This window comes from Cryptotermes secundus, unplaced genomic scaffold, assembly GCF_002891405.2.
Source record: "Cryptotermes secundus unplaced genomic scaffold, Csec_1.0 scaffold1307, whole genome shotgun sequence".
Classification (NCBI taxonomy): Eukaryota; Metazoa; Arthropoda; class Insecta; order Blattodea; family Kalotermitidae; genus Cryptotermes; species Cryptotermes secundus.
In genome coordinates this window covers 533,464-548,923 of record NW_019718290.1, presented here as the reverse complement: position 1 = coordinate 548,923, position 15,460 = coordinate 533,464, and the positions used below count along the sequence as shown (strand labels likewise).

The following is a 15,460-nucleotide window of genomic DNA, read 5'->3' as shown; positions in this document are numbered from 1 at the left end:
CATTCATTCTTAAATCTTCTTTTCCTCTGCATTCTCTTATTTCCCTTCTCCATCTTCTTGCAGTTCCACTCGTCTTCTCTTCCCCTCCTGTCCCCATCTTCTCTTCCTTCTACATCATCCCATTTTATCTATTACTTTTCCCTCTTCTCCTTCCTTTTAATTCCCAATCCTTTTATCTTCCTTCATCATCTTCTTTCCTCTTACTACAGTGCATGAGTTTCGGAATTATGCGTTGAGGATCAGAAGGGATTACTGAGCTACGCCGGCAACAAGTTTCGGTTATGTGAATGACGTTTGAAGAGTGAAGAGTTTGGCATATTTCCCGAGTGCGTCTGAATTTCATTACATTATCATCTGCTCTCCCGCTTGTGTGCCGTTGTGCCAGTCCTTTCCGAAATTGGGGCTCATCATTGTGTACACATCATGGATCTCCAATAGGAGACAATTACTGGGATACGAGATTTTTATGATCTGGTCATCACCCTCCCTCACACGCGCGCGCGCGTTTCTTTGTGTGGCCAGGCGCTATTTCGTCAGATGGAAGGCCATTTTCTTTCTGCTGTATATAGACGATGCCATTTCGCCCCCAGCGAGCTGCGTTTCCGGGGGTTGAGCATGAGAAGGGAGGTCGGAGGAGTGAGAGAGGGGCAATTCGTAAAATTCCGCAGAAATGAAAATCGCCGAGTGTTGCGTGTTCAGTGCTCACGCGAATATCGTTGCTGTGTGTCGGGTTATGCAAACAGCGCAAGCATGGCAGACGGCAAGTGACATGAGAAAGGCTTGAAGAAGAGGAAGGAGAAAAGGGGGAAGGGGGAGACTAATAACAAGAAGTTCTGTGAAGAATTACTCGCTTACTTTCCTTTGATACTACATGAACCATACAGAAAACTAAAAATTAGGGATTGGGAAGGACAGACACACAGACAGCAAGGTGATCTCATAAGCCTTGTAACAAAAATCATGAAGGATACACAGCTAGATGGACAGACACGGACCGATACACGCAGACAGACAGCAAGGTGGTGTCATAAGCCTAATTTTTTTAGAATTAAGGAAAGTAGGCTAAAATATGGAGGTTTGGATTTGCGGTTCTTCCTATCGCGCCTTCATTTGCCCGTGTTTACTGCACGCACGTGTTCACGCTGTGAGCAAGGGAACTAAGAGATTCACGCGAGCCGCCCAACTATAACTCGCAGGTAACAGCGGCCTTATTTAACGCACTGCCAACTCTAACGCAACGTAACGCAGTGAAATTAAATGTTCTCCGGGTAATAAAACGTTATGAGGGGGAACGCGCTTAAGAGAAGGAAGGAAATAAGGAAATGAATTCAGGTAGAGAGAGAGAGAGAGACAAAAGGAAACGTGGAGATGAATGGATTGGCAGTGGATAGGCATATAAGTATGTAAAGAGAATGGAAGAGCACTAGATTAAATTACCCTTATAACGAATATTAGGAGCCGGGATAGCGTAGTAGGTATAGCGAATGGCTATTGGGCGGACGACCGAAGGTTCAGAGTTCGAGTCCCTGTAGGGTCGAGAATTTTCTCTTCTTCACTTCGTTCAGAACTAGCCTCCTATCCGGTGAATACCGGGGAGTTTTTCCCAGGGGTTAATGCGGCTGGGGCGTGAAGCTGACCACTCACCTCCAACTAATACCGATGTAAAGGATACGTGGATCTATACATCCACCCCCCCCATGTGCCTTCATGGCTAGTGTTTACTTAGTTAAGCGCAGGGATAACCTTATCTTTTTATAACGAACATTACTGTCTTCTGGTAGATCCTTGCTAACTTTTCATATAAATCTGCTGCTTCTGTCAGCAGGACATTAAGTGGCATGAATATAGGCAGCAGAAAGAACTGGGGTGCTAAGTGAACCCATAGGGTAGGAACACACACTGCGACATCGGTCGTACGGAAAAATGTCGTACGATTATTTTGCCGTACAACCTCCTTTTCACAGTAGAGCGACCAGATACATTTCTTTGCTCTCCGACTGCCGTACGGTAGATGTCACGTATGAAAGCTAAGACTACACTTTATATTCTACTACTTGATGCGGCATGAACCGTACGGACGTCGTACGACCGATGTCGCTGTGTGTGTTCCTAGCCGAAGTACGGTGCAGGGGGCAAAACTGAGTGGCGTGATGTTCGAATGGGCAGAAATGAATGCTACTTCAGTGACGTAGTTGAGTTTAACTTACGTTCCGTACACAGAGACTAAGTGCCATTGTGACGTACCCTGTAATGCCCGCGTGTCTGCGTGTCAGCTTCACAGAGACACGGACGATTCTTTTGTGAAATCGAATAGGAGGTTGGATGACGTGGAGAAGAGCAAACTCTTGCTCCTACCCGGACTCGAACTCTGACCCCTCGGTCGTCCAGCCCGTAGCCAGTCGCTATACCGACTGCGCTATCCCGGCTCCTCACGCTCAGGCCGTAGCCAGTCGCTATACCGACTGCGCTATCCCGGCTCCTCACGTCCAGCCCGTAGCCAGTCGCTATACCGACTGCGCTATCCCGGCTCCTCACGTCCAGCCCGTAGCCAGTCGCTATACCGACTGCGCTATCCCGGCTCCTCACGTCCAGCCCGTAGCCAGTCGCTATACCGACTGCGCTATCCCGGCTCCTCACGTCCAGCCCGTAGCCAGTCGCTATACCGACTGCGCTATCCCGGCTCCTCACGTCCAGCCCGTAGCCAGTCGCTATACCGACTGCGCTATCCCGGCTCCTCACGTCCAGCCCGTAGCCAGTCGCTATACCGACTGCGCTATCCCGGCTCCTCACGTCCAGCCCGTAGCCAGTCGCTATACCGACTGCGCTATCCCGGCTCCTCACGTCCAGCCCGTAGCCAGTCGCTATACCGACTGCGCTATCCCGGCTCCTCACGTCCAGCCCGTAGCCAGTCGCTATACCGACTGCGCTATCCCGGCTCCTCACGTCCAGCCCGTAGCCAGTCGCTATACCGACTGCGCTATCCCGGCTCCTCACGTCCAGCCCGTAGCCAGTCGCTATACCGACTGCGCTATCCCGGCTCCTCACGTCCAGCCCGTAGCCAGTCGCTATACCGACTGCGCTATCCCGGCTCCTCACGTCCAGCCCGTAGCCAGTCGCTATACTGACTGCGCTATCCCGGCTCCTCACGTCCAGCCCGTAGCCAGTCGCTATACTGACTGCGCTATCCCGGCTCCTCACGTCCAGCCCGTAGCCAGCCACTATACCGACTGAGCTATCCCGACACTTGCTTGGACTCCCTTGCTTCAAATGTAGGCTGATTACTCTGTAATTGGAAATGATTTGAAAGCGTTTTCGGTCCCTTCCTGCCCGTTCCCCAGATGGACTGAGGAATACCACGAAATCTTGGAACAAGATTGTCGGTGGCCCGGGCCTTCCGAATACGGAAATCTAAAATATTACCGCCAAGCGAACCTGCTCGGTTATGTGACATGCCTTGAGCTGTGTAGTTTCGTACATGGTTACGGACGTTTCAGAGGAACTTGGTGTTATCCGTTTTTCCTGTTAATTCAGGAAGTGCTAGGTTCGAATTTCGACAAGAACATATACTATTCCAGTTGTTGTGTTTCATAGTTTTACTCAGTCCCTCAAAGTCGGGATAGTGCCTCCATTAGGCCCCGACCTCATCCTTCCAGATCTTTACCAGTTCATCAGTCCCACGTTTGAGCGCCATATAATCTTGATACTGACAACGCCGTAGAATCGTCTGCAAAGAAACAAGATGCATGCAGTATCCCGTTGATTTCAACGGGCTGTTTGTAATGAAACGCTCACTTGTCTTGCGTAAGGATCGCTCGCACACTGTGTCCCTTTTCAAATATAATCCAGTGGCACTCAAATATCACTTAACTAATAGTTAATACCTGCCAATCAGGGCTCGAACCCGGGGATTAAAGGGATGAACCGTCCATTGTAGCGCCGTTGTAGTGCGTACGAACCGGAGGTGGAGGTAAGTTAACGCGTATGGAGGTATAAATGGGACAGCTGCATTACAGCCCCTAAGCCTGTGGGGTTCAGTGCCATGGGGAGGGAGATAGCGGGTTCATTAGGCCGCGACTGAACTCAGGAGGGTTTGAAACAGAATAAACATATTTGAGCATCGTATAAAACTGCGCGGTAGCGTAGTTGGTTGAGATATTATGCTCGAAGCCGGAAGGTCGCGGGTTTGATTCCCGATGAAGTCATTGGATATTTCACTTGACCTAATCCTTCCAGCCGCACTATGGCCCTGGGGCCGACTGAGCCTCTAACAGAAATCAGTACCAGGAAACTTCCTAGGGGGGTAAAAGGCAGCCTGCGCGTAAGGCTGACAACCTCACCGCCATCTGTGAGCCGATTCTCTAGAAAATGTGGGAGCCTCGACGTCTCACAACCCTGTGGGCCTCCACGGCCTGTTACCTTTTTACGAAAGAATCCATTTTATTCTTAAGGCTAGGTGGGACCGAGTCCCTTGGTACTTGGGTTGACTGTACCAGCCTCGGATGATTTATGAGAGAAATGGTTCGTTCTGTGGAACAAGTATTGGCAGGGAAACACGGAACATGTCCACCACTAAACTCACGTGAACTGGCCTAGGATTGAACCCGGCTTTTCGCTCACGTGTGGAGATGATAACGCTAACCTTGACTCGGATTATACAGAAGGGCCCCAAAAAGGTGTACACACATGAACGTATGAGGTTTCTGCTCAGATAATGTATATGCTGATATATCGTCGGTTCAAGTTTGAAAATGTCTGAATTAATCTACAAATATTTTCAGAGCTGATCTAAAGCTGCGTGGAGCTTCATAACTTGTACTCTTTTCCAAGTATAATTAGAATGATCAGGTCAAGGAGGATGAGATGGTCAGGGCATGTAGCAAGAATGGGGGAGAAGAGGAATGCATGTAGGATATAGAAGGGAAAGCCAGAAGGAAAGAGACCACTTGGAAGACCAAAACATAGGTGGGCGGACAATATTAAAATGGAGTTTAGAGATATAGGACGGGATGGTATGGATCGGATTGATCTGGCTCAGGATAGTAACCAGTGGAGAGCTCTTGTGGACATGATAATGAACTTTCGCGTTCCATAAATGCTGTGGAAGTTCTTGAGAAGCTGCACNGCTTCTCAAGAAGGGCTCAGCTCCATGAGTGAGTGAGTGAGTGAGTGAGTGAATGAATGAACGAAACAAAGCTCTACCAATATATTATTTAATCAGAAATCTCGTACGTTGAAGAGTGTATACATGTTTTTGGGCCACTCGGTGCATCATGGAATGGTGGGCTGATTGTCGAATAAATAATTTATAATGTTGATGCTTAGTAAAAATGTGTAATAAAGAGTTCGGTCCTTTGGGTTGTGACGCCGTGTAGTTCGAAGAGAGTCCGCCGTTTCGGAGGAACGTATACTTTTCAGCGGTTTTAGCATATCGCGTACGGTTCTGATGGCTTCTTGCTGGGTCAAAATCGATCCTGAAGATTGAGGCGATATATTCCTCCGATCTGCACGGCGTCACAACCCAGAAAGCCCTACTTTTTCATAGCTACGGCTGAGAGAGATTCAAATGCTGTTTTTGTGCCGTGTCTGAATTGGCGTGGCTTGGATCTGCGAAGATGACGTCAGCAGATTGCCATGAATCAGGAATATCTGGGCTGAAAGATTAACAAGGTGCTTCCTGAATATCGAAGGGAATTATTTTCCATAATTTTAAATGTTAACATGTCTCCTGCAAGACAAATCGATACGCATGAATAAGTATGGAGAACTTATTAAAACTTTTGAAAGCATCGTTGTTGAGGAGTTCCAGTTACCGGAAGTACTAACTTTTGACATTGTGTGTTTTGACTCCTGCTGAGTCCATGCATGTATTGGTGAGTTTCCTCATCAGCAACTATCACCCGCAATCCCTCAAAAGTTAGTTTAATGTCGTAGGTTACGCCAACATGCAGATGAAACAGATCTAAGGGACGGTGGTGATTTCCTAGAAATCATCAGTAGACGCTTTGAAGACAAAATTACATTTCTTGATAAATTAGAGAATCGTTTTGATGCTGCGTGAGATTATATATAACTAAGTTATCACAGTAGCAGGCCGTGAAGACCCATAGTATTGTGAGACGTCGAGGCTCCCACATTTTCTCTAGACAATCGGCTCACAGATGGCGGTGAGGTTATCAGCCTTACGCGCCGGCCGCCCTTTACCCCCCAGGGAGATCACTGGTACTCATTTCTGTTAGAGGCTGACTCGACCCCAGGACCATGGTGCGGCTGGAAGGATTAGGGGAGTTGAAAGAAAACTATCGGGACTCGAACCCGCGACCTTCCGGCTTGTAGCGTAGTGTCTAAACCAACTTCGCTATCGCGTACTGCATACTTTGGTTTCGGGTAGTACAGATTTTTTCCGGAAGATGGATCTGCAAGAATAGTCTGTGACTTTGGCCGTCTTCATATTCGCGAAAAATGCTTATTTGTAAGACCTCTAAACCCGTATTTTGTATTGTTTCAATATTGGATTTTATGATTTGACTATGGCTGGGCCAAATTGAGTCCCTGGTAAGTAAACATTTGTTGTTCAGCCTGCCGGTGTCTTCTCCCGGAGTATCAGTTCATATAGCAATGTACTGCTTTAATCCTTGGAAGCAGGAAGTTAATCTAAATAATGTTCAACGGTTTGGTTCCTACCTCACAGGGAACACTGCATCGCCAACCCATTAATGATATTAGGGAAATAATGCTACAAACACGCATATTCTGAGGCCAAGATGCAAAGTTTCTCAGTAGTAAATCAGGTGGTACATACTACAAGCATTATGTTTTTGGGGCATTATCCATCGTCTTGTCTATTTTTTCAAAAACCGTCCTGTTTCTTTTTCAAAATTCAGCGTTTCGGAGACTAGATTCTGCCCCCGTCCTCACGTACTCATAAAACCTACTCACTTGTGTCCAATAGATACTTTTACATGATAGGTGGTACATGTATTTACCACTGTGCTGTAAAGGGTTGATATAACATAATGTCCATATGGAGTCAACCAAAAGCAACCACATCACGTAACAGTCAAATGGTTTATACTCCTGATTCGAATTCGGAGGAGCCGTGTTCGAATATCGGCCCCGAGGGCTGGTATCCTAATTCTCATGGTTTTCTTCAGTCCTTCCACTTAGTGTGAAGGTAATGCCTCACATTTTGTCACTATGCTGTCCATTATTAGCTGGTCATTCAATTGCCTTATAGTCTCAGCTGTTGAGACAAACTCCGTGTCTTTAGTGCGCAAGCGAATTATACCGACCGAAGAACCGCCGCTTGTGGGCGAAGTTAGTGCCAACTTTTGCGGATAGAGGGTGTCGCGTGGTCAGCACAACGAATCCTCACGGCCGTTGATCTCGGTTTTCTAGACCGGAGCCGCTATTTCCTTAAAGTAACTTCGGAGTTATCCTCACGAGTCTGAGTGGACCCCGTTCCAGACCCATTACTTCTCAGAAAATCTGGTAGCGCCGGGAATCGAACCCAGGAACTCTGACCACGAACCACAGAGGCGGTCCCATCAGCTGTTGAGTGCGTCGTTAAATGAATTATTAAAAAGATGCGACGTGAGTGTTGAACATTCGCTTGCATCCCTCTGTGGGTGTAGTATCAGCATCGAATATATGGAGAGGAACAGGCTTCGAGTCCGGGAGATAGAAATAATACTTTCTCATACTTTTTGCTGTTATTCTGTTATGTACCTTTGTAGTTGATGCAGTGTCATTAATTCACGGATGACTGGACAAATATATTTCTTGCGATTGGCATTTGCTGCCATAAGCGTAATACTCTGTTGTATGGCTCAATATATCTTTTTTTTGGGGGAGGGGGGTTTACGTCATACGTGCTGTGTGCTCAATAAGCGATTTGGGTGGCCGTCTCATGTTAGAATAATGACGTAATGAAACACGTCACTAGTTCATGATGACATCCTCGGAGATGTTTTAGATACAAGCAGATTCTGAAGGGTTCGGACGATGGTGTACAACACAGAATTACTGTGTTTTGGACTTTTTCCACTGTCCGGTATTCTAGAGAGTAGAAAACACGACGTTTCGGAAACTGGATCTGTTTCCGTCCAAATGGGAAGGGGGGAGAAGACACCTACTCACTTGGGCCCCTTAGGACGGGCTAATCCCAATCACGTTTACAAAACATAATCAGGCTTATCAAGTAATTTTCTTCTTCTTTACGGTTACTGCGCAGGTCTGGCTTAGTCCTGAGGGCAGTTCGTCATCGGAGTCAGTGGAAGGAATTTGGAGATCTGGAGAGAGTAGTGGGAGTCAGAGGCAGTAAGCGGAAGGAAAATAAAAGAAAATAAAAGCAAGGAAAGGGGGGGGGGGGAGATGAAGTGTGGCAAAGAAAAAATTATTCATACTTTGCCCCCCTCACCCATAGTGAACCCCACTCTACGTCTTGTATGCGCATTCGAATAGATTTGTGGTTACAGCAAGTCTTCGTCTTGTGTCCGTGGTACATACGAAGAGGAGGCTGTTGATATGTAGACTGTCTACACTGGTCTACACTGTCCTTGAGAGTGAGTCATCATCAGATGGTAACGTAATCGCTACGTCATCATTACAAAATCACTAGATTCTAAATGAATCTACAAGTTTGTGAGTACAAATGTTATGTTTTGGGACATTATCCATCGTCCTGTCTTTACCTAAAAACACCGCCCTGTTTATTTTTCAGAGCACAACGTTTCCGTTTTTAGATAAAGACAGGACCATGGATAATGTCCCAAAACATAATATTTGTACTAAATTCTGTTTTAAACATACGGCGGGACACCAAAGTCACTATACTGGAGGTCCCATTCAACGCACACGATTTTTTTTCCGTGATGGTGCCTACTCTCAAGGTTTGACGTAGTCTCAAAGACGTTTCGGAAAGCAAGACTTTTAAGCTTTCATTACAGCTGAATTAAGTTTACGTCCTTTGGAAGTAACCGCCTTAGAAGACTTCAGGACACTTTTAAAGGTGTCAAATGTGTGTGTGAATTAGCATCTTTGATATAGTTACATATAATCTATGTCGCGGAAAATGTTTATACGTATGCATTGTTCTTATTATTCACTCATTCACTTATGGAGCTGAGCCCTTCTTGAGAAGCCTCAACGGTGCAGCTACTCAAGGAGTTCCCAGCATTTTAGGGAAACCGAAGGTTCATTACCGTTTTCACAAGAACCCTCCACTGGCCCATATCCTGAGCCAGATCAACCCAATCCATGCCATTCCATCCTGTATCTCTAAGATCCATTTAATATTGTCCACCCACCTATGTTTTGGTCTTCCCAGTGGGCTCTTTCCATCTGGCTTTCCCACTTGTGGCATTCTTCTCCATTCGTGCTACATGCTCTGCCCATCTCATCCTCCTCGACTTGATCACTCTAATTTTTATTATTATTGTTTTCACTTGTAGGGGTGCGTGACTATTAAACGGGTTTTGTGTTGGTTGGTTACAGCGCTATCGCTGAACAGTTCAGCGTTACACACGCACTAGTGTTCTCAGTCTTCACTAGTCGTATCCTGGCAACGGATTTGTAACTGTCTCACTGCCACTGTAGCACGTATGAAGTCTTTGCACAGTCCAATTCCTTTCATGCCGTTTCTTTTCGATAACCTTCGGCTGCCATCTCCAGAGCTCGGTGCAGTTCTTATTCTAGCTGCGCCGGTTCCTCGTTATATAGCCCCGCGGCTGACCCAAGGGATAGCACCGGTACCTAACAATTTCTCTGTTGTTGCTCGCGGATTCGTTCCCGCAGAAATGGGTTTATCGTGCAGTTGCATAGAAATGGACGTATTCTCTGAGTTCACTGTTCCGGCTTTCGGGCGTCACGTCACATTATTGTTGGCCTCTGGGCTGTTAAGTTCGCACGTAAATGAACATGAATTGAGTCAGTTTAGTTTAGTTATTAGCAATCACACGGCTGAGAGGAGACGCGTGTACGTAAGTTTATTCAGAAAATCTGAAGCAAAGATTTGGCTCAAGCGGTTTCTCTTTAGGAGGTCGTCGATTAGACTCCAACGTTGGGCGTCATATCCGGTCGTACTGGACATGGGATGACGCCGTGTAGTGGTCAGCGCGGCTGGCAGTCTTGGTAAATAAGGTACAAATGAACGTAACGTGGTTCGACCTCTTTTGATGTGACGTAGTCCATGTCGAAAGTGTCACGCACGTGAAAATTAGGGCTGAATTCTTCTGGAAGGTGACACCTTATATTCTGGTTATGATCAACGTTTCGAGGAACCTACTACGTCCATCATCAGGTCATATGAAAACTTGAAATCTGATTGATTTGAGAATGATTACATTCTTGACCAAGAGTGGGTGAGATAAGTCTTTTGAGTTTTATCTCATCGGTGAAAATGTAGAATATGATCTTATGGTTTTGACCACCCCTGTTGTCTAGTAGTCGGAGTTCCTGACTACAGATCCAGAGGTTCGGGTTCGATTCTCGTCGTTACCAGATTTTCTGAGAAGTTCAACTTGTACAGCGAATGCCTTACCAAAGAAGCTCTGGACGGGCTTGGAGACTTCAAATTAGGAGGGCAAATTATTCAAACTGTGAAATATGCAGATGACCTTGTGTTAATGGCTAAGGAAGAAACTGTGCTACAGGGCATGATTGATAGACTAATCGAAATTGGAAGGTGCTGTGGCATGGAAATGAATGTGGAAAAAACAAAAGTAATGAAAATATCCAGACAACCAACCCCAGTCACAATAAATATAGACCAAAAAGCAACTGGAGAATGTGAAATATTTTGAATATTTGGGTAGCTTGTTAACAGATGATGGAAGGTGTATGTGTGAAATTAAATCTAGGATTGCCATGGCAAAAGCTGCATTTAGCAAGGAAGAATCTTTTTACCAGCAAATTGGACTTAAATTTGAGAAAGAAACTAGTGAAATGCTACATTTGGAGCATTGCTTTGTATGGGGCTGAAACTTGGACTCTTAGGGCAGTAGATCAGAAACACATGGAAAGCTTCGAAATGTGGTGTTGGAGAAGGATGGAGAAGATCAGTTGGGCCGATTATGTGAGAAATGAAGAAGTGTTATTTAGAGTCAGTGAGCAGAGGAATGTCCTACACGAAATAAGAAAACGGAAGGCTAATTGGATTGATCACATCTTACGCGGTAACTGCCTTCTAAAAGAAGTTATTGAAGAAAGATAGAGGGGCGAATAGAAGTGATAAGAAGACAAGAAGATGCTGGATGACCTTTGGGACAGAAGAGGATATTTTCATTTGAAGGAGAAAGCTCTCGATCGCATCAAGTGGAGAAACCGTTTTGGAAGAGACTGTGGACCTGTCGTCTTGACAGATTACAGATGAATGAACTGGATCTGGAACGAGGTCCACTGAGCCTCGTGAGGAAATTGAGGAGCTATTGCAAGGAAGTAGCGGCTCCGGTCTAGAAAACCGAGATTAACGGCCGTAGGGATCCGCTGCACTGACCACGCGACACACACTATGCGCTAAATTTGGCCCTAACTTTGCCGACAAGCGGCGGTCGCTCGGTCGGTATATTTCGCTTGAGGACTAAAACCAAGGCTTTTGTTTATCTTATGGTTTATGACGCCGTGTACTCTGGTAGGTGAGTGCCAACATTTCGTAGGAGCTTTGTTTAGAATGATATAATGTCCATGATGTGTATTTATGCTAGCCGTCTTACAGTGCACACAATTTCACCTTTCTCTTCACTTTTACACTACATGTTTCGGCACTAATGTGCAGTACAGCGCACACAGTCACAGGAGCAAGACACAACAAAGAACACAATACACATGAATGTAGGAAGAGTGCTCCCACAGAGGAGGATTGGCGTGATTCGCGTATTGACATACGACGTAAGGATGACGAATCCCGAAAGGTTTTAACATTTAGAATTTATTGTTATACATGACGCATACACATTTTAGTCATTTTAGAATGAAGACGTCATGGCATGCAGTGCAGTAGTTTGACGTGCATAGAGACACACCTGAAGATGGCACATTAGTGCCGAAACATGTAGTGTAATATTGAATAGAAAGGTGAAATTGTGTGCACTGTAAGACGGCTAGCATAAATACACATCATGGACATGAATCAGTGCAACAGGAAGCTAAAATACAACAATGATGTAATGTGTCAGACACTGACGCCGGGTGGAGTGGACTTTGTTCTGTTGCTTTTGTTGTGTATTTATTGTAGAGTTATGTCGTGTAGGAAGAAAGATGTGCTTGTTTAATGGAACTCTTATATCATTTTGAGAATTCACGAGGCCGTTTAAGTGATGTGTGTGTTGTAGTGGCCACGCAGTGTGAGATGAGTGGTTTGAATGCTACGGCTCCAATTCCAAATCCTACACGGTTCTTCCATTTGCGTTTCCCCCACCGCTGCTTTGCTGTTTTCTGCTACGAATTCGCGGTCCAGTATACCAAGAACTGTTGTCGACTCTGGGAATTTTTCTTACAAAGCACGTACAATTGTACGTACACAGTTTATACGGTTGTACTTACACAACTTACACAGTTGTACTTACACAGCACGTACAGTTGTACGTACACAGTTTATACGGTTGTACTTACACAACTTACACAGTTGTACTTACACAGCACGTACAGTTGTACGTACACAGTTTATACGGTTGTATTTACACAACTTACACAGTTGTACTTACAAAACTTACACAGTTGTACTTACACAACATATACAATTGTACATACATAATTTATTCAGTTGTACTTACACAAATTATACAATTGTACATACACAGTTTATACGGTTGTACTTACACAATCTTTGCAGTTGTACATACATAATTTATTCAGTTGTACTTACATTTTTGTACCATTTGATATTCTCGCAGTGGTTGTTATGAAGATTTCTGTCTTTGGGATGCAAAACACTATAGTCCGTTTAAAGTCAAGTGACGTTTCGGAGAACATGTTGCTTCAGTCTGTTACGGTTACTTGCTGCCTTCGTCACACTAATTTCATACTTAGCTCACTCTTGAGCGAGGAAGAATGAGGCCAAATTCTCTTCCGAAACGTCGGTGAACTTTAAGCGGACTGCACGATGTTATATCCCAGAAGATAACAGAAGGTCTGAAAGATAATATGGCTTCCTGTCACGGAACTGTAGGCCTGTGTGTGAAACTTCTTGGAATGTGAATATTGAAGTAGTGGCCTATTAGGATATGCTAGTCCTGTCTTGTAGCTGTCTGTCACGTTTGGCAACTGCTGCATCCTGACAGCATGAGTGGCAGGTGACAAGCTTCCTCTCGCTTATGCTAATTTCACGAATAATCAGCGTAATGTACACTACGTTTTCAACACTTCTATAAATATACTGTCGTGTCTAGTGTCACGTGTGAGACCTTGTGCTTCCATTTCTGAAACACTGGACAAGGTTTCTAGTCTTCTAAATATCCGAATACGTTACTGAAACTTACTCTTCCTCGCGTTATATTCCTAGGCCGATCCACTGGGAAGGCCCTGGTGTCGACTCTGCCTCTAAAAGAAATGAGTACCAGGAATCTTCCTGGGGGGGTAAAGGGCGGCCGGCCGGCGCGTAAGGCTGACAGCCTCACCGTCATCTGTGAGCCGATTGTCTAGAAGAAGTGGGAGCCTCGACGTCTCACAATCTTATGGGCCTCCACGGTCTGTTACAGGGATCCACTGGGAAGGCGTTGATGAACTTTGTAACTTTATAAAACGTTGCACATTTTTCGGACGTTGTTCACTTGTCTCATTTTCCGTTATTTGTTTTATATTATCTCCTTACCGTTATCCCTTCATACGTCCCCGCAGCTTAGTGATCCCGTCTTAGTCTGCAGGTTCTTAACGTTAGCCTTCCTTCCCTTAGGGGGGACTTAAGGTGAAGAGTGGGGACTCCGCTTCATTCTAAAGCCATGTAGTTCGGAGAGAGCTCGGCGTTTCGGAAGAACATGTCTCCTGCATGTCAACTCAGCTTGCGGCCTGCACCCTGAGCTTAGTCTTCGGCCCCTGAAGATAGGAGCCATATCACTTCTCTGTTGTTTCCACGGAGACGTGCAGTGTCTTACAGAACTTACACGGGAAATACAGAAGTGAAGACACTTAAGGTGTTGACCTTCGCATTTGCTCCTTTCGTCGTGGTTAGCGTCTGCGCAGAGCAGTAATTTTGTTGCGGGTCTTCACCGCAGCCATTCTTGATATCAGTCCCCTCTGGGACCCATGACCATATTACTTACGTGTTTGGAAATGGGGCCTCCTCTTTGACGAGAGGGTAGGTGTAACACAACTGTCGATTACCGCCGACGAACTTGACACCCAAAGAATACGTAACCCAAATCATAGTAGGGCTTTCGATTTCTGGAAGTGTTAAAGACATTATCTTTTGTCTTTTGCCTCCTGTATGATGGGCACTGGAGTTAAAGCGGCCGGGACGTCAAACTGTCAATCTCGCCCATCTAATCCTGGGATTGATAACGTCTGGATCTTCCCTCCCCCATACGTCCGCATGTTATGACGCGTAATTAGGCACAGGGACAGTTTTTATCCTTTAACCTCCGCATATTTCGGTGTTTGGAAGTGCCCCGAAATGCTGTACATGATTCTGGGGTTGCGGGTTCTGCCCTAGAGTTGCTGGAGGTCCCAAGTATTGACCCCCCTCACCCCCCAGTTCATCCACTGTCAAGCCAATTCTCGAATAAACGAGCTCTGACCTGCCGACGGTCACCACTCTGTCATCCGCAGACAACTCATGTGTTGTTTACACGTGCGACCTCTCCGTTCTCTGATAATAATTGCAGCAGGGGATGGACGCGCCCTGGTCGGATCATCCGCATATTCTCATTACTGCACCCTGCAGCCCTTGATTGGATCTCTTTTCTAGCGAGTTTATTGAAATGATACAGGTTTTATCCAGAGCATGATTACAGACGATTCGAAATACCTTATGAAGTACACTGGTCACTATAGTGTACTTTAACTCTTACATACTGCTCGCACATTTTATTTTGTGTTGCATATGTTTCTCACAATAAGCAGCGCCCAGTTCCCGTGAGCGGCATTAGTCAAAATCTAAACGCGTTATGTTCTCTATGAGGTACGAACTGAGTCTTTAAATATTATACAGATCATCAGGTCCTCTGCTCGCAACCTAAAGAAAAAATCTGCTTCCCAGCGCTTTACCTTATTCACTTCCCAGCGTACTGCATCTTTTTTTTTTTTTGAACCTACGTTCATCAAAAGAACGACCAGTCACTGCCCAGGAACCCTCAAATTCTGACAATTTATCTCCCCCCACCCCCGCTCTAGAATGTACCCCTTTCACTTCCCTTACTCCCTTCGCCAGGTTTCGGAAGGTTAAGAAGATCGGATATTATTGTCGCTGGTGCTGGATTTGAAGTTATTACGGCGGTAATTATCGGCAAGAATCCGACGTTTCGGACGAATA

General features: G+C 45.6%; 1 protein-coding gene across 4 annotated transcripts in view; it reads left to right on the top strand.

The window, feature by feature from the left end:
- LOC111875779 (Krueppel-like factor luna) overlaps window positions 1–15,460 on the top strand; it is a 284,213-nt gene that overhangs the window by 16,131 nt on the left and 252,622 nt on the right. Inside the window, exon 1 of one of the 4 annotated variants that reach the window (XM_023872304.2) lies at window positions 8,543–8,561. The exons of the other annotated variants lie outside the window; for them this stretch is intronic. The gene's annotated coding sequence lies outside the window, so the exon portion shown is untranslated. Of the gene's footprint in view, window positions 1–8,542; window positions 8,562–15,460 lie in introns of those variants that run through there. 4 annotated transcript variants of the gene reach the window in all.